The sequence below is a fragment of the Amblyomma americanum genome, chromosome 10, assembly GCF_052857255.1.
Source record: "Amblyomma americanum isolate KBUSLIRL-KWMA chromosome 10, ASM5285725v1, whole genome shotgun sequence".
NCBI lineage: Eukaryota > Metazoa > Arthropoda > Arachnida > Ixodida > Ixodidae > Amblyomma > Amblyomma americanum.
Genome location: NC_135506.1, coordinates 136,917,315 through 136,936,170, shown reverse-complemented (window position 1 = coordinate 136,936,170; position 18,856 = coordinate 136,917,315). Strand labels below are relative to the sequence as shown.

General features: G+C 46.1%; 1 protein-coding gene across 1 annotated transcript in view; it reads left to right on the top strand.

The window, feature by feature from the left end:
- LOC144106424 (uncharacterized) overlaps nucleotides 1-18,856 on the top strand; it is a 703,216-nt gene that overhangs the window by 236,200 nt on the left and 448,160 nt on the right. The window contains exon 2 of the mRNA XM_077639234.1: nucleotides 13,899-14,026. The gene's annotated coding sequence lies outside the window, so the exon portion shown is untranslated. The remainder of the gene's footprint in view (nucleotides 1-13,898; nucleotides 14,027-18,856) is intronic.

The following is an 18,856-nucleotide window of genomic DNA, read 5'->3' as shown; positions in this document are numbered from 1 at the left end:
CAACGGAATAAGTTTTTCAAGTCGGCGTGCTAGAATTGTTGCATTACGGTCCTCGGAAGAGAACCGTGGCGATAGCGAGTAGCTCATATAACAAGACCCGGGATGCAACGGCTTATGATGAAGACTAATGAGAAGTCGCACATAAAATTCCAAGACATCCAAACGCACGTTCACGTGCTGCTGGAAAGCCTTAGTCTCAGCGATGTCACCAGTGTGTTTCGCTGATTTATGGCACGATAAAACGCATTAGAAAGACACTGAAGAAAATTTATCCCGCTGATGGCCAGCATTGCTATACGAACGTAAGTCAGCAAGAAATCCAGTGAGTTCGGTGATGCGTAAAAATCTCAATAGCATGCCACAATAATAAAATAACGCATTTGGATCTAAGCAGCTAACTATTTGGAAGTCCGCTAAAGTGCTCCTAAGGTAGGTTCAAGGTAAGCGTAGCACAGGGCAGCAGAAGGTTAGGCGGGCGGGTGAGATTACGAAACTGGCGGGGATATAGTGGCCGCAGCGGGCAAAGGACAGGGTTAATTGAAGAGACATGGCAGAGGCCCTTGCTTGGCAGTGGGCGTAGCCAGGCTGTGATGATGAATAAGGTAAGAAGGTTGCCTGATTAAACTATGAGTATTGCTTTTGTTTCATGTAAGTCATTTGATATTATTATAGTTACCAATGCATTAAAAAAAGAAAATTTTACTAGGCAAATGTAACTTTTTCTTATATCCCGTTGCGGCATGGCATCCGCGTTTATGAACGCTAGCTTTCAAAATTTTTATCCAAGCGTTTATCATTGTGTTCAGCGATTCAGCGATGCCGGTTACATTTCTCTCCTGGGGAGAATGGCAGGGCCTTTGCGTGTCTCGAAAAAAGAATCTTTTGCAAAGCAAGAAATATAGATTGACGTTGCACGGCGTGCCTTGAGGTCAACGTATATAGTGCACCAAGTCCTTGTGTTGTCTCGTGGCTGGTCTGAAAGATTTTTAAACGGCGATTTTGCTCGAAAGCCCCACATAATGTGTGGAAGGTAGCAAACACCGCGACGGAAAATAAAATTATTTGCGGGGTGCGCTAATTACTTCTTGAAGCAAAGAAAAAGACGTGCAAATTGGTTTTTAATGAAATATTCCGCTGGGTAGCGCAGCTGATTTTGTGATCTCTACCGTTGACGGTTAGGAAGCATGGGTCTGGGAGCTGCTACTTCTTTATTCTCTTACGTGCTGGATTGCTTTACAACTGAACACTGCAGCTGGCTGAGTTTAGTGTGCTAGCACTAAGGACCCCGCTCGCCAATTTTACCGATCTTTGTCTAAAGCCTACTTGACCTGAAATAAAACGCACTAAAAAAGAACACTTTATGGGTTGGCTTCGAATCCGCGGTGGGGCGAACAAATCAGCTTCGCTGACCGCTGCATTAGAACGATACGCTATCGCCGCAGTTTTTTCTTTTTTGTTGCACTGAAGCGCAACAACACTCAGCGGATTGAACACTTACTTAACAAGGCCGCGTCCTGCGAACCCGTCGTACGTAGCCACACCAGCATCCTGCTATCCCACTGCCCGAACATAAAATTTCGGAAGAGACACGCATGCATAGAGCGAAGGCAGCAAGACAGGAGGTGGATCCTGCGCAGCATATACTCCCCGCACCATTGCACGCTGCTCTTCGATAAGCGCAGTGGCTCTGCGTGGCCACCTGTCACGTGCATCTCCTTCCGGATAAGCGGTATCTTGAGCACGAAAAGATGGCGTGGAAGCATCAAACCTTGCATTGCACGCAAAAATCTTGCAGTATAGGGCACGATCTCAATGTCCGCTGCAAAACAACCCACTTGATTAAGTGCCACCATTATACCGCCCTGTGCTTTTGATGCCACCTTCATGAATTTCCATCCGTGCTCAATGAACCCGGCCACCGGAACCGAAGTCAAAGCCGAAGTGCTGGCGCACCCAGTTTTAACCAAACAGAGAGCCCGGCCAAATTAACTCGAGTGTAAATTTTTGCCTAAAGAAAATAATTGATAGGAAAAAATAAGTTATGAAAAATAGGGCTGCAATTCTGTCAGCGTGACTGTGTGCGGCGTGTGTAAAGTCCTAAAGTTTTTGAGCCATTCGTCTAATTTTTATGAAATGGGCGGTCATAAATATTTAGACCAAAATGCCCAGATTTTTCTCGACGGTATAACGTAAAACTTGCCTTAATGGCTAGTATATCATACAAGCTGGACCGAAAAAAAATAAATTTTAGCTCTCATCTAGAACACAACGCAGACAAAACCACGTAAGGGCACAACACACAGGAACACTCACGGTACTTGACACAATTTGCTACAAAAAAAATGCGATTTGCAACATGTACTGCAGCGTGGCCAAAAGTCAGTTCAGACAGATACAAACCTACGTGACACATGGTTGTACAAAATGTCACACATCCTAGTACCACGCACTGCAAAAGAAAGGAAAACGCACACCTGTGAAACCAATAAGCCATCTGTTTTTCTATCAAGTGCCGACGAGGCGGAAGTCTGGTTGTATCATTGATCTAAGAATGCTAGTTCCTATTATTTCGGGGTCCCGATCTCACATTGTTCCTAGAAAAACAGAATATTTAAACGTGCCTGTTTTTAGCTGCGAAGAAGGAAGCTGCCTAGGGTGACCACTGATCTGGCGATCGTTTTTGAATATATCGTTCTTTGTCGCATCTAAAACGAGTCTCCTTGCTTGAATTTGTTGTTTTTTAATGTGATATCACCCTGCTTGCTGCCGGCTCCTTAATCTTCACGATTTCTAAACGCATTCGAAAAAATCGCGGCCGCAGTCTAGCCTAGAGAGCACACATAAATCATACTGGCAGTTATTTTCACATCTGCAGGTGAAATAATGAGCATTCGCAGAAATTACCACACAGATTTTCTAGCTCAAATATTTACTTGCGATGGTGTCCAAGAAATTAGCACATACATTTTCTAGCTCAAATATTTACTTGCGATGGTGTCCAAGGACCTGGAATATTACCACGCGATATTAACCTGCCGTCTAGGTAGTTATCGAAGAGTAAAATATTTGTTAGTGCTGCCAGTTATTCTAGCGCAGAATTATTTTGGCCGGATTTATTTTCATTCGCTCTCTGGAAAACCAGCGATCCTTATTAAGCAGGACGATGTTTATGACTTGAAGCTTCAGAATAAATAGGAAGTCACCTGCAAGTTGATGGAAGGTAATATTTGTACACAGTTCACCTGCAGCAAAATTGTTATTACTTAACAATGAGATAGGACTGCGGGGCTCCCGAAGTTACTGGTAACGTTCCGGACTTTGCACCTTGAACTTCTGCTAGATAACACTCAATTAATTTACCAATAATCTTGTTAAAATGCATTTCTGAGGAGCTCTGAATGCGCTCCATGGTCAGATTGGTCAGACGATTTCCAAACACTCACTAATAGTTCTAAACAAATAGCAGCAAATTGGCTTATTGTGTCAATAGTGCACGCAAAACTAGAGACTAATTATGTGAAAAGTGGTATAGTTGATGGACGTCATCTAACGCAATATTTATTTGAAGTTAAATTTATAGAATTCCCAAAAAGGAAGAACCTCGTCTTTGATAAAATATGCCCCAGGATGTTCCAGCATATGCACAATATTGAAACTAGTTTATTGTTTTAAATCGCATTTGCTCCCAGGTTTATAAATTTGGCAACATTTCCAGAAAGCAATCGGACAGAAAGGTGTTTTCCAAAAGGTTGAATAGAGTAAAAAGGTGGACAATAATGGTACTTTCAGCTAATTGGTTCCTTGATTAACAAGAAAGAACAAAACGTTGTGCCGTCTCTTTCTGACGTCCTTGTTCGTTGAGCTGTTTGTCCTCTTGTTATTCAATAGAAAAGTGGTCTCCAATCTATTCTGCATAATCCATTAAGAATTCGTCGGGAACGACATTGGGACCATTGAATATTTAAGCTAAAAGAAGTGAAAGAATTCCTCCATCGCACAGAATAGCCTCGTCCATACCAGAAAGAACATCAGCATTCAAGACTACGGAGAGTGCATGTGGCTGCGAAAAAAATGCATTATACTTGCGAACGATAGAACCAGTATCAATAATAACATATCCATCATGACTGAGATAGCATTATTGATTTCGGCAGAGTAAGATGCCGCCAAAATCACTGTAGCGACTGCACCATGAAGTGCTTTAGTGGCTGGAAAAAATTTATTTGGCAGGTTCCAAATTTAGCTTCAAACTACATTGAAATCCAAACCTCATTTTAATTTTAATGCCATAGCATTTAGGCTGTCGTCTGATTCGCTGATCATTCATAGGTCAATTATCTGATGACGTGACCCTAACTGAGCAATCGGAGAGCGCCGCGAAATTTGAATTTCCTCATGAAATGCCCTGATTTGTCTAGATAGGTCACGTGACCATGTGCAGTCCTCACAACCAGCCCACCGTAGGAGATGGCAACCTGCCCATCGGACTGTGTGCCAAATGCCCAGCGTTGCCCTGCGCATGACCTTTACGGGAGCTGGGGAAGAAAAACCGTGGCTACGTTTGAAACAGCCACCTGCCGTGGCAGTGGCGCAATGCTTATCCGCTTCGTCATTACCGCAGTAGCAGCACAGGGAATGCCTCCAATATATGAATGCGATGGAGAGTGCATTAACGTCATCAATACCGCGTGACCACCAGTGGACCATTCATAGATCCCTTTCATAGTTGAAAATGTGAAGACCCCCGAAATTTCGAAGTTGTCTCACTGCCAAAATTTCTAAGGGCGCCCAAAAGTAGACACACCCCAGAAAATGAATTAAGATTGATTAGTGGGTCCCAAATGCTACCGCGTTTGATTCTCTAAGAATGTGGTTACAAAGGCCCCCAATGTTTGTCCCAATTTTTGCTCTTATTAAAATAGTTTATGCTTTACTTGAACTGAATAATTTATCTGCTTACCCAAGGATATTTTTTTCTTATCTGGCTTAGTTTGTTTGGGTACTAAAGTTTCTAGCGAAAAATTAACAGCACTCTTAAATTCATTCCACACAATATTGTCACCGACAAACATAGCAAGAAGTGAGACATCATCGCCGTTCACTGGGGAGAGGGCCGCCGAACAGCCGCCCTCGTTTTAGACGAACACGGCGCTCGGCCGCGCGCTAAGATATAAGGTTCCGCCACATGCAGGTTCGTCGCCGGCAGAGTGTCAGCCCTTCAAAAAGGCATCGACTCAATGCCGCACGTGCAGGAAAAACACTGGGCAAGAGTGGCAAGTTAACGGCGCGAGTGTCTTCGGCCCTTGAGGTGGACCCTGGAAAGGGGTTCTAATATGGTTTCATTCTCGCCACGCGGACTGCTTCGAACGGCGGCTCTCTAGACGAGCGGACCGTTCCTTGTGGGAGCAGCTCGTAGTTCTCCTCGCTGAGGCGATGTAGCACCTCCTACTGGCCAAAATAACAGCGATGAAGCTTGTCAGAGCTTCCGCGCAAACGGATCGGGCTTTACTCCCAACTTGGTCGCGGACGTGTATATACCCCCCCCCCCCCCCCTGTGTTTATGTCTATGCTTCAAGATCATATCCGAAAAAAATTATCCGCAAGAAACGGCACCATGTCACGTCATGAGGCGACCAGTCACACGACGAAGGCGATGACGTCATATCAATAATAAAAACTTAGTAACATACACTAATTAACTTATGTAATTTATACTGACGAATGTAATTATGTAACACTAAGAATAATTGGTATGATTAGTAATGACGTAATATGAGTGTGATGTCATGCCAGGTCACATTTTAAGGGGGATATAGATTTTAAGGCCCGTTTTAAGGTCTATATAGATGACACATTACTACATATGCGCGCATGACTCATTACACAGAGTGCCCACAACCAGGTCCACATTAATGACATCCGGATTGTCCACCAGGTAAACGCACCAGCTCTCTTGTATGACATTCTGCAACAATCATGCAGCGACGCATGCCCCTTACCTTCTAGATGATGGCGACATAGATAATGATGGTAGTAGTGTATGAGCCCGGGGAAGTCTCATTTACTCCTACCAAATTAAAAGTTGCCAGAATGTTGATTAAATATGCTGCATTGCCCAGCAACCGCAAACAATAATTCCGCAGGAAAACAGGAATACCTGCAGCTAATAACTAAGGATGACGATAAATGAATAAACAAATACAAGATTTCATGCAAGTCTCGACGAATACTTTAATGAATGCGAACAAGCTGCATCCTGTTCGTCTTGTCCTGTTACTTTGCATGTGCATTTTTGCTTTGGTTGCATTTGTACCAGCATAGCAGCTTTTTTAGATGGTGTTTATATAATTCCAACTCAATCTGTTCGTTAATTTATTTTGTAACACTTGAATTTTTTAGTACATGTTATTCCTATTAAGTATTGTTCATTCCTTCCCTGTCATGACTGTTAGTAAGGGCATAGTCCTTCAAAAAGCATTGAACGACTATGGTAAGTATGAATAAATAAAAATAAATAAATGTTGATGCTCTTAGGAGTTCATGACCCTGCCTCATCTCCGCCACTTCCCCCAAGGTGGCGATAGTAATGGTTTCTAAATCCTAGGAATTCTGCTATGACTCGGTGATCCTGCGGCACTTTCCAAGACCGAGTTTGATTACGCCTTCGAACACTATGACGACTATTAACTGCATAGGCCGAGGCCATGACAAGACAAGCGCTAGTTTCTACAATGGTTCACCAGGATTCCGGATATATATATATATATATATATATATATATATATATATATAGACAGAAAGCACAGCGCATTAACTGCATAGGCCGAGGCCATGACAGGACAAGCGCTAGTTTCTACAATGGTTCACCAGAGTTCCGGTTATATATATATATATATATATATATATATATATATATATATATATATATATATATATATATATATATATATATATATATATATATATATATATATATATATATATATATATATATATATATATATATATATATATATATATATATATATATATATATATATATATATGCGCTGTGCTTTCTGCCTGACGATGAACCAACGCGCCCAAACATATTCTCTCTTTAAATGTTCATTCATTACCTGTGCTGCCGTCGGTCACCACACCAAAAAAAAATGCTTTCGACGAGCTATACTCCCCTCAAGCTGGACACATTGTGCCAGAATACACATGACAATGTGGACTGCGCCAAAAATGACAGTCGGCTTATGACGAGCCTGGCTTGAGGAAGTCCGCTCGGGGGCAAAGCAATCTTGAATAATGAAGAATTCACACCCGGAGTTAACAGCGACATAGAACTGAGCCAAAAGACCACAGCCGTCGTAATAATTTCCCGGTGATTCCAATTCCAGCAGATGAACGATAATGTTATGAGTAAGACGTTTTTGAAGACTGCCTTGGGGTGATAGGTAAATGGCAGGCATCGAAACGCACTGCGGGAAGCATGACAATGAAATGAGAAACAAGAAGTTCTTTGATTATAACGAAATAAATTAATTTATTACGGAGATGAAGAAAACACGAGGGGACTGGCACGTAAGTCTGGGATCATGTTTCTGCAATCACACTTTGAAAACAAGAAGCACGTGGTAAAGTGGTAGCGAAGATATATACAAGATGTTACTATCGTGCACAAGTCTGGCCAGAAACACAGCGATGCTGACTGTCGATCCCGCCCCCCTATTCCCTGCCACAAAGGCGGGTCCGACGACGGTTCCGCTGTCCTCGGTGCTATCACCAAACATTCCCCTATGCACCTTGGTTGCGGTGACTGTTGGCTTCCTTAATATATATATATATATATATATATATATATATATATATATATATATATATATATATATATATATATATGCTGCCGGTGGGATCCGAACCCACGACCTCCGAATATCACGTCCGGTGCTCTTACCAACGGAGCTACGGCGACGGCTGTCCAATCTGCTGCTTTCGCGGGTATTTATGTTTACTGGGTGTAAGCGAACCTTGAGAGTGTTCCCCAGCGCCACCCTCGTCCATAGCGGTGGACGTAGCACGTCCTGTAATACCGCGAGTAACACTCCTCCTGTAGTAACACTCTCAAAATAAGGGCCTGAGGGGCGAGTTGGTGCACGATGAAATGAACCTGCACTATATGCCGCGAATAAAAACAGTCTCGCAGCTTCTAGAGGCTCCGATGAATAGCAGCCGATGATGGGCAGGGGTTGCTTCGCACTAATCGGAACAGCCTAGCAGACGAAGCTGAGCATGCACTCGTACGCTTTCCACTCTCCTTCTTCTTCCGGCGCTACGCGTTCATGTTAAAAATTGGAAGGGTGTACATACGTCCTGTGTTAATGCGAGTGTCATGTGTAACGTTATCGAACGATGAGAGCGGACGCCGCGCGAGAACCATCCTATGCTACCGGCGGCAATTACTGATCCGGAGTTCCCGGGTTCGAACCGTACCGCAGCGGCTGCGTTTTTATGGAGATAAAACGCTAAGGCGCCCGTGTGCTGTGCGATATCAGTGCACGTTAAAGATCCCCATGTGGTCGAAATTATTCCGGAGCCCTCCACTACGGCACCTCTTCTTCCTTTCTTCTTTCACTCCCTCCTTTATCCATTCCCTTACGGCGCGGTTCAGGTGTCCAACGATATATGAGACAGATGCTGCGCCATTTCCTTTCCCCAAAAACCAATTATATACCAGCGGCATTAAGACTGGCAGATCAAATACCCTCGTTAAGCTACTGAGGAGAAAGCAGCAGTGAAATGTGGGGTCCTTAAGAAAAAAATAAAAGGCAACATTCTTTGCTATTTCGGGGACCCTAAAATGATTAGTGATACCGTCTGCACAAAAAAAGGAGCGAATTTTTTCATCCTTTTTATTGGTTTCAGAGCTCATCTGGTGTTATATTCTGAAAAAGTAGGAATATACATCCTGTTTGTGTTTCTTTGTCGCTGCTTCCGGAGATAGAGCGAGCTTTCTCACCAAACTGGCGAGCTGCGAGGAGAAGCCAACGTTTCATGAAATTGCGTGGCACACACGGGTGGAGGAGAGGGTAGATGGGAATAGGCATAGAAGGGACTCGGACCGTTGTGAGAAGGCAAAGAAAGAGTTCAATGAAGTAGGGAAAGGAAAGAAGAGCACAGGACTGGACAGCACGCAACACGCAACACCGTTGGCCCGGTGGACGCTGCTGCGTGCGTTAAGACGTCGGGCCCTTTGCTGCGGTCAATCTGTTGCTGTTTCTGCGGTCAGTCTGTTGCTGTTAATCAAGCTGTTTCTCAGAGAGGCCAAAGAACACTTTTCAATAGTGTGCTGCGAAGTTGATGCTACTCATAATTACACTGCCTCATCAAGCTACTGGCGTGAGCCATAAGGCATCATTGGTGTGAGTATAAGGCATAATTGTTAATGCGTCCCTGACTATTGCGTGCAGGTTCGAACAAGGCAAGAGAACAAAGAGATAAAAGAAAACAAAACGAGGCCGTATTCATAATTTAAACGAAAAGAGCCCATACGACACGAAAACAAGTAACACACTCTCAATACGCGTACAACAATACAGAAATACAGGAAAGAGTTCACCAGGTGCTGAGCGTCCCATATGAAGCGGGGATGCCTTGCAGACAGGGCAGACGCGGGTCGATGTAGTGCGATGCGTCGCTGGCATTGCGTCGAAGAAAGCGGCGGAAGGGAGCCAGGTGGTGGTAGGAAACGCCGGTGGACACCCGTTAGGAACATGGCAGCAGCAGAAAGAACAAGCGTAGCCGAGACCCGTTGACGGCGGCCCTAAACGCCAGAGGCTTAAAGCAGGCTATCCAAGGGTGCCTTTAGGCAGCACGGACACTCAATTCATCGGCTGCCACCTCCACGCTTGCAAGGAACGCAGGAGGCTTGCGTCGGTGATCCAAGGGAGGTCCACGGCAGCACGGACCTAGCGTCCGACGGCTGCCGGCTCCATGCTTGAATGACACCAACTCAGCTGCTCTGTCTTCCTTCACACCTCAGTTTTCTGACACGTCAGCTCTCTGCTCCTCGTGCTCTCCACGCTCTTTGTCGCCGTCGCCTCGCACACACCATTCGCACGCGCACACGCGCAACGTTGCGCTGTCCGACGCACCAATGTCTGCGCACGTACCGCGCTCAAAAATCCCATGAGAATTTGTTGTGCACCTCACACACACACGTAAGGCACTTACTAACTCAACTATGCCTACAAAGAGTGCATAAAGCGCAATAAGTTTTCCTACTGAGTCTGTCTAAGCCATGAGGCATTTTATAATACAACGATAACGCTCTTCTTGTCACAACAGGGATAGCAGGTTGACCGCCAAATCAATAGCATAATTATCACAAACTCGCCTGAGTTAATAAGCGCTTTTCGCCTTGAAGGCGAAAAGCAAAAGCGCCTATGTACTATGCTATGTGAGTACACGTTAAAGAACTCTGGGTGTTCTAAGTTAATGCGGGATCCCCCACTAAGCCGTCCCTCAGCCCAGAAGCAGACAAGTCCTCTTGTCTAAACGTTGGGAAGCTCCCTAGGGCTTCCCCCTTCCTTGTTTATTTTGTATTTGCATCTGCCTGGCCTTCAGAACGTTGAGCCGCAAAGTTTACAACTTGACAGCATTTTTCCCATATGTAACATGACAGATTCTGCCAACAATTCTCATCTTTCTATTCGTTCGAACATTTACAGAGAACGATCCTATTAGTTTTCTGGGGCAGCGGTGCAATGCAGTCCAATAAAATAAAGTTACCTGAAATTTTTCGGGTAACGTGCGTATTTTGTCTGGAGGCAACGCGTTCTATAATGTTGAAGTAACACGGTGGTTTGGGCTAGTTGGTTGCAGTTCATAATGGAGACAAGTTTCGCAGCATGAATAAAACGCACACAGAAGACAAGGAACAAACAAGACAGGACTGTGCTGCACTTCCAACTGATTTTATTTGAAAGAGCTCGACGTTTAAATACATTCAGTTATCATGAGGTGAAACCTAATCACAATCATGCAAAAAAGCCATTTCATTCTCCAGCAATGACAGTGAAGGCGTGCTGACGCAATTGTCACCGGCTTTCACAAGCCGGAATTTCCGTTTCGAGTCATCGTCTCAGGAAAGAACTGTTGGCAATCTGCTGTAGGACAATTCCTGCAAAGACAGTTAACACGCTTGAAGTTTGAAGATCCTTTCCTGGTTCGAGCATCGCACGAGGTCGTCCAAGAACTCAGCCAAGAGCAAAACCTGATTTATTCTGATACCATCGGTTTCTCCGTAGACGTTGAGGAACTTTATTACTCCGTACCGCACGATGAAATGTTTAAATCAGTGAGACAGTTGATTGAAGAGACGGGAGATGTGTGTTTTCGCAATCTATCAGGTGTCAGCAGTGATAACTTTTTAACGCTTTTAGAATTTTATCTTCAAACAACAGCCATCAATTTTAATGATCGTTTTTATGCCCAAAAGGCTGGCATTTGCATCGGTTCATCAGTAGCTCCCATACTTTGTGACATCTATCTCAGTTTTGTTGATAAGCGCGTTAACAATTCACTAAAGGGCCTTCATGTGAAAAGAATTTTTAGATATGTCGATGATTACTTGGTGATTCTTGACAATTCGCATATTCCATCCCTTGACGACGCAGTTGCAGAATTTATCACGGCTTTTAAAGCTGCAGCAAGAGGTTTAAAATTCACGTACGAACTTCCCAGCGCTCACGACATACAGTTTTTAGACCTCAAAATTACTTTTAGAACGAACCACTTATGTTGGAAATATAACCCTAGGTCACAAAAGTCCCTTCTCCCTTATAACAGCGCTCATTTAAAGATAATTAAACGCGGAATCGCCATGAACTGTATCAATGCTGCCCTAGAAAAAACTTGCCCGCATCAAATGACCGATAGTGTCAATCAGCAAGTCGAGCGGCTACGCATGTCCGGCTTCCCTGATGATGGTATTTCAGCTGTTTGTGAGAGCCTAATGCAGAAAACAAAGAGAAGTAAAGGAACGGATGAAAAAGGAAACAAACAGAATAACACTCAGGTAATACCGTATCTGCACAAGATTTCTCACAATCTGAAGAAGATCGCCAACCGATACAACGTTAACGTTGTATTTTCCGCACCATGCAAGCTTTCAAAAATTTGCTCAATGATAACGAGAAAGAAGAAGGCGCCGTGCAGTATTAAACACGTCACAATGTTCACAAAATGTGTAACGAAGGTCGTTTATAGTATTCCTCTTACGTGTAAAAAAGTGTACATTGGCCAAACAGGGCGTTGTTTTAATGAAAGAGCGCTAGAACATTTCAATCTTGTAAAAGATGGTATCAGCGGCCATCTTGCCGTACACTGCCGGTCGTGCAAATGTAAACCTTTGTTTAAGAAGACGCAGTTTCTGGGTCACGCCAAGGACAACCTTCAGCGTGAAATTGTCGAAGCCTTTTTTATTAGGAAAGCCGGTGACAATTGCGTCAGCACGGCTTCACTGTCATTGCTGGAGAATGAAATGGCTTTTTTGCATGATTGTGATTAGGTTTCACCTCATGATAACTGAATGTATTTAAACGTCGAGCTTTTTCAAATAAAATCTGTTGGAAGTGCAGCACAGTCCTGTCTTGTTTGTTCCTTGTCTTCTGTGTGCGTTTTATTCATGCTGCGAAACTTGTCTCCATTATGTTCTATAACGCCTGTTTTTTTTTTTATCTGGTTCGCGCCAAGCGAACAGGCTGTTCCGTTATTTTATTTATTTATTCATGCTACAAAGTCCACACGTGACATTAATGAGGGGTGCGCTGGCAAAAAAGGGGAGCACCTTTATTAAGGATGATCTTTGAAGTTGGACTTGAAGTGCACGGGATTTATGTTGATCGCCACTTCGAACAGAGCGCAATTCTAGTCGCTGTCTGCCCTGAAGAAAAAAGACCGAGGATACGTTTCCGTGTGTGCTCTTTCGTGGTAGAAGGAATTAGGGTCAGTGTTACGAGAAATCAGATGAGTGCGTGAGGTAGGAGGACCTTCGGGATTTACACTGTGATAAATGTATAATAAAAAGAAAAACAGGCGACTTTGTGACGACAGGCCAGTGTAGGGAGATGGAGCTGAGATTTGAATGGTGGCGAGGTTGTGGACTGATTCGAGCGTGGTGATCAGGTTCGCACAGTAGGGAGCATATACACGGCACACGGAAACTTAAGTTATGAACTTATAGATTATAAGTATTAATTACGTTATCGGCTACACATGCGTATTCAAATAAGTTCTATACTTTGTTACACCTCAGTACACCCACATATTGGACAGCGCATTGTTTTCTGCAGTAGGTGCAGGGTTGAGCAAATTAATTTGAAATAACGAAGTAAAAACCAGCTACTACCATCGATTGCGCCTTGCTGCTACCAATAACCGATGAACATAACCACTGACGAGAGAGCAGATATGAATCCCTGCTTATCATCGTTTCTCTGAGAGCAGAGCAGTACCTCGCCTCGTTATTGGCTTGTGTTCTCGTGGCTGCACGGAGACAATATTGATTTCATCCGCTCTACGCCTTTTCAGGTTGAGTTGTCAAGAAATTTTTTACTCATTCAACAGTCCTGCGCCACAAAGTAGCCGTCACAGTAACATAACAGCAATCGAAGCAGTAGTAGTCGCAGCTGTAGCTAGTAGTAGCAGCAGTAGTTGCTTTTTTACTAGCAGCAGTAGAAAGTGGACGCAAGAAAAGGAAGAGGCAAGAGCACTGGTGCAAGTTAATGCTGGTACTTGTTCTGACGCAGATAGAATAATCTCTCTCATAACTTGTCTGGATGCTCATTTGAAGCGTTTGCACGGAGCCTTGAAATTCCCCGTGCCTCATGAATTGTTGTCGCTCGCAGGAAGCGGCCCGGCGACCTTGCACCGTCAGCCTGTCGAAGAAAAAGCGCAGGAGGAGGAGGATAGCTTTCAAACTTGGCGCCCTGGATCGACGCGCCTCGCACAACTCCTACCCTCCCGGCTGAGCACGGTGAGTTGCCTCGTTTTGCCTCAAAGGCGCTGCCAGGAATCTTCAAAGGAGAAGAAAAAACAACCACATATGCCACCGGTGGGAACAGAATCGACGACCTCCGATTTGTTTCTTCTGCTTTTCTAATCAATTATCTTTAAGCGATAAAATATTCACTAATAGTCTTGATTGATCAACACCAGAAAAATTGGCTGTGATTTAGCTCTGGTTAACCTTAGTCGAATTGCGAGAGCTTCGTTTCCTCGGAACGTCGTCTGCTCAGCGTCTCATTCCGACGCTCTCGAGAACTCAAACCGGTCTCTTCCGCAGTTGAAGTGTCACTCCGGGACGTGGTACGACTTCTTCTAGCCACATCTTCGTTACGACGGTTCTCTAGTAGTGCGGCGCGATTCTGGCGTCTCTTGAGCGCGTTGTCTCTTCCTCGCTTCGGTCTGTCGTTGTTGCGTCTGTTTCGCCCTCTCCATAACGGCTGCAATACAATATATATATATATATATATATATATATTGCTACGCTACTAACTACTCTAGTGGCGCCATACAGCGGCTAAACAGCATTTCCTGGCAGTTGGCAAGCCTTGAGCCATCTCGGGGCTAGATGCTTCGTCTTCATCATCTCTCGTGCTGCCTGCTGCCTTGCGCGTTCCAACGTCTTGCGCGTCTAATTAAAGCAAGTAAACCAGCCCTGCTTACGTCAACCGTTTCTCAGTGACAATATGTATATACCCCCGCGAGGCTACACCTCCTCTCCCTCTGCCTCAGCGGAGCACATCTGGTGGAGCAAGCGGCGCCGGCTGCGGCGCGCCATCTGTTGGAGCGTGGCTGCAGCGTTGCTAGGCAACGGCGGCTCAAGGTCGTTCGTCGGCCAGCGCATACGGCATATGCATACGGCTGCCTACATACGGCATACGGCGCGACGACCCGGAATGGCTCGCTGGCTGGCGTAGTAAAACTTGCGCTTTAAAAATTTAGGGGCACTTTGTTGACCTTTAGCGCGGTGTTGCTGCTTGCGTCGCTGATGAGTGGTGAAGATCTTGATTAAATACGACAAAGAGCGTTTAGGGGGCAACGTTCCAGATCGGCGTTCAGGAGATGTCTGGATTAGGACGCGACAATGTGTTGCCGCATTGCCAAGGGATCCACGGAACGCCATCGCCTGTTCGGCGCGAGGCCTTGCCCGTTGGACAATTTAAGGAAAGGAAATTGCGCCTGACATACATAGCTCGGTGGACACCCCTACCGCGCCGCCAAGGGAAGGAAAACTACTAACTACTAGGCCAGCGGTATGCTTCCCTTGAGGCACTTGATAGCAACAAGCTGACACAGTCCTTATCGCTTACGCTCGCGTAAATCGCACAGCCAGCGCCTGCGTCGCAGCCCTGTCACTTTTTCAGCACCAGCACATGGCAGTTCAGTTAGTGTCTTTGCTCGTTAGTGAGGTTAGTGAGGTTGCTCGGGAAGTGCAACCTTGGTCTCACAAGCCCCAGCAATGGCAGCAACTGCCGCCGCAGGGCAGCGGCACATCGCTTAATCATTGTACGTACCACAGCGCCAGGAGTGGTATGAGAAGTGTCAGGGATCTATGAATTGAACGACCAATTCTGCATACATGAGAATTAACCAATCTTCGTTACACCTAAACTGGAACCGAAGTAAAAATCGAACGGCCAGCGCGCATAATTCGCCTAACTACGCAAATAGATTGTACCGCCACCACGTGTACTGGCGCTTTGGAGAAGGAAGAGGTGCCAGACACGCGCCGGTTACAACGTTGAAGGCCGGGCGGCAGAGCGGACGTGATTCCCGCTGGCCGTCGCCGCTCATAGTAAATCAAGCGATCTGCATTATATGTGGGGCCGCTCTTGCGCCCACATTATGGTGACCTCGGACGCAATCAGCCCGCAGTTCTGCGTTTTCACCCGCCGCGCACCTCACGCCTGGCTTCCTGGCTGTCTGCTGCTTCCTGGCACGGCCCTGCCACTATGCGCCCTCCAGCTGCCCGGCTCATCCAGCCCAACATCTGTCTTTACCTCGCCGCGTCATGGACTCTCCTCCGCGGCCGTCTTACAACCAAGGCGAGTGCACTCTGCCGCCGCCCACACGGCGTGGCTTCCCAGAGCTTCCCGGAGTAGCGCCCTTCTACGAGAAAAATCCGCCGCTCTGGTTTATTCTGCTAGAATCGCACTTCTATATCCAAGTTGTGTCACATCAGATCATACGATACTTTCTGGCCAAGATGCACCTCCCCGAAGGCCTCTTCGAGCGGCTCATATTGCCGGAACCCGGCCCAACTTTATACGATGACCTGAAGGTGGCTGTCATTGCCTTCTACGGCATTCCTCTCACTCGTACGTCGCCTTCCGACTCTTCAACACCCCAGGGGGAGCAGCCTGCGTTGTCCCTTTCTCGTGGGCAGTCTCTTGAAGCCCCGACGCCCTCCGCAAGCCCTGCCGTTGTTCAAGCGCTGGCCTGCATGTTGTGAGTCTGCAGCACTGGACTCGTTGCCGCAAACGTACTCCCAACCTCCTACGATTGCCTTGCACAGCAAGGCCGCGTCAGTCGAATTGTACGCCTCCCCGTCGCCAGACCCCCACAGTCCAGGCAGAGTAACCTTCCTAGACCGTGTTGTGGAGCCGGTGGAGACTGCCGTCGCCTTGGTGTTCCGTCCTCCCCTACACCAAGAACCGGTCACGCAGCAACCTTATGCTTGGACAGTGCCACCGCCAGCCACTTGTGCATGTGCATCGAGGCGTCAAGACTCTGGTACACTGCCTGGACCGCTGCGCATTCCTCCCCCGGCACCTGCGCCATCCGCTCCGTGCACAGAATCGCCCACTGCTTACCTCGTCGTTCCCTCGACGCCACGGGCATGTCGCTGTGGTATTCGCCCTCCTTCAGTGAACTTCACAGCACGCAGACTCCCTACGACTGTGCTTCGTCGACGTCGTATGGGCCGTCGACACCCGCGTACAATTACAACATCGACCCTGCACCGTTTCTGGCAGCCTTCCGCCGCTGACCACCGCCCTATGCCACACAGTTTTGTCAAACACCCACTGTCGACACAGCTGGCACAAGCAGATTGCATCTTTGGTGCTCATGCAGCGTCTCAACAGTTCGTCTGCCTACTTCGTCTGCAGCATAGTGACGCCTCATGACTCCTCAGCTAGCTCTCCAGTTGTCCGGCCTCCCCAGCCGATGCGTTTTACTCTGCCATGACCTCCGGAACAGCCTCTTATATATGCGACCCTGCTTGCTACACGGACTACAACCTGGCCATGGACTTCACCTGTCCATAGATCTTTGTTTCGGGTGTTTTAGTTCATTGTCATTTTGAGTTTTTTTTTTCCTTCGCTTATTTTTCTTTCGACCTGTTGCCTGGGTGAGGGGCTCTGTAGCGCCACCACATGGACTGGCGCTTTGGAGAAGGAAGAGGTGCCAGGCACGCGCCGGTTAGAAGGTTGAAGGCTTGGTGGCAGAGCGCACGTGTTGCTCGCTGGCCGTCGCCGCTCATAGTAAATCAAGCCATCTGCAATAAATGTGGGGCCACTCTAGCGCGCACATGATCGTCTTTTTTCTTCTTCAAGGTTAATTACACGTAATTAGGTAACATTTAATTCTTGGTTTAAGGAATAAAGTTTCAACACAGAAGTTGTAAATTACTTTGAAAAAGACCTGACTGAAACGTTTACACCAAGGTGTGGTTTACGTAAAGCAGTTGTTTTTTTACCTTCATTACAGTATAACTATCTCAATAAAAAAAGCTTCCATGTGACAACGGCGCCACTTAAACGTACCAAGACGGGTCTCAGAACAAAATTTGCTTTTTCTGGAGGCTTTCGCCGATTAACCTCGGGGTGCACACTGGGGCAGAGATGTGAGCCATGAGCTGCTCACGTGATAGCTTTCTTTCAAGGCTATCAGGAAACAATGCTACTTAAATCGTACCTTCATGGAAAAAACGCTGCTATCTCTTCTTCGATACAATCTACAACTTCTGTATCGCAACTTTGTTCTGTAAGGTAAAAATAAAAATGTTAGCTCATTAGGTTTAAATAATTAACGTTTAGGAACAAGAATACTGCGGACAAGGCAACGCGCCTAAACTTTCCTCAGTTGGTTCCACTGCCCTCAGACACTTCGTGTTTTTTAAAAGCTTGGTTACATTTAGCTGGGACGGCTGGTATACTCGGGATTCAGTTATCTTTTCTGTCTCCCCACTCTCTCCGAATGCCCGAACTTATGGGCCTTAAAGGCCAACTGCAAATCTTTACTTATCCTAGAATTCCTCGTGATACGTTGGGTACGCTATTAAATTAATCATGACAATGTTCTATGGTTCTTAGGAAACCAACTTTGTTGGTAAAAGCGTTCAGAATGCTTCAGAGCAGACGGCGCGTGCACCTGGCGGACTATCGACAGTTAGACAAAGTTGGGCAGTTAGGTTCTCACCACTGAGAGAGAGGGGGGGGGGGGCGAACTTTATGTGCTCTAAACAGTCCCGCAAAGCTCCCGCGGCTAGGTACTCATCACAGGGCACCTTTTCTTCGCTGCTAGCCCGTTGAACACGCCAAATCTGGTCTTCCGATACCCAGCTGGAGAGCGCAGCCTTCCATTGCTCCAAGGTAGCGCTGTGGATTATGGGGGACTGCGCCCATTGGAGCAAACAGCGCGAAAAACCACAGACATCACGAAGTAATGACAACACCGGATGAGCGCTGACTCTCAACTAACTTGATTCGCCCCCGGGTGCACAATTTATACGCATGAGCGACTAAAATTACGAGGATAAGGTAGGAAATGAAAAGTTTAGAAACATGCGAAATTGTAC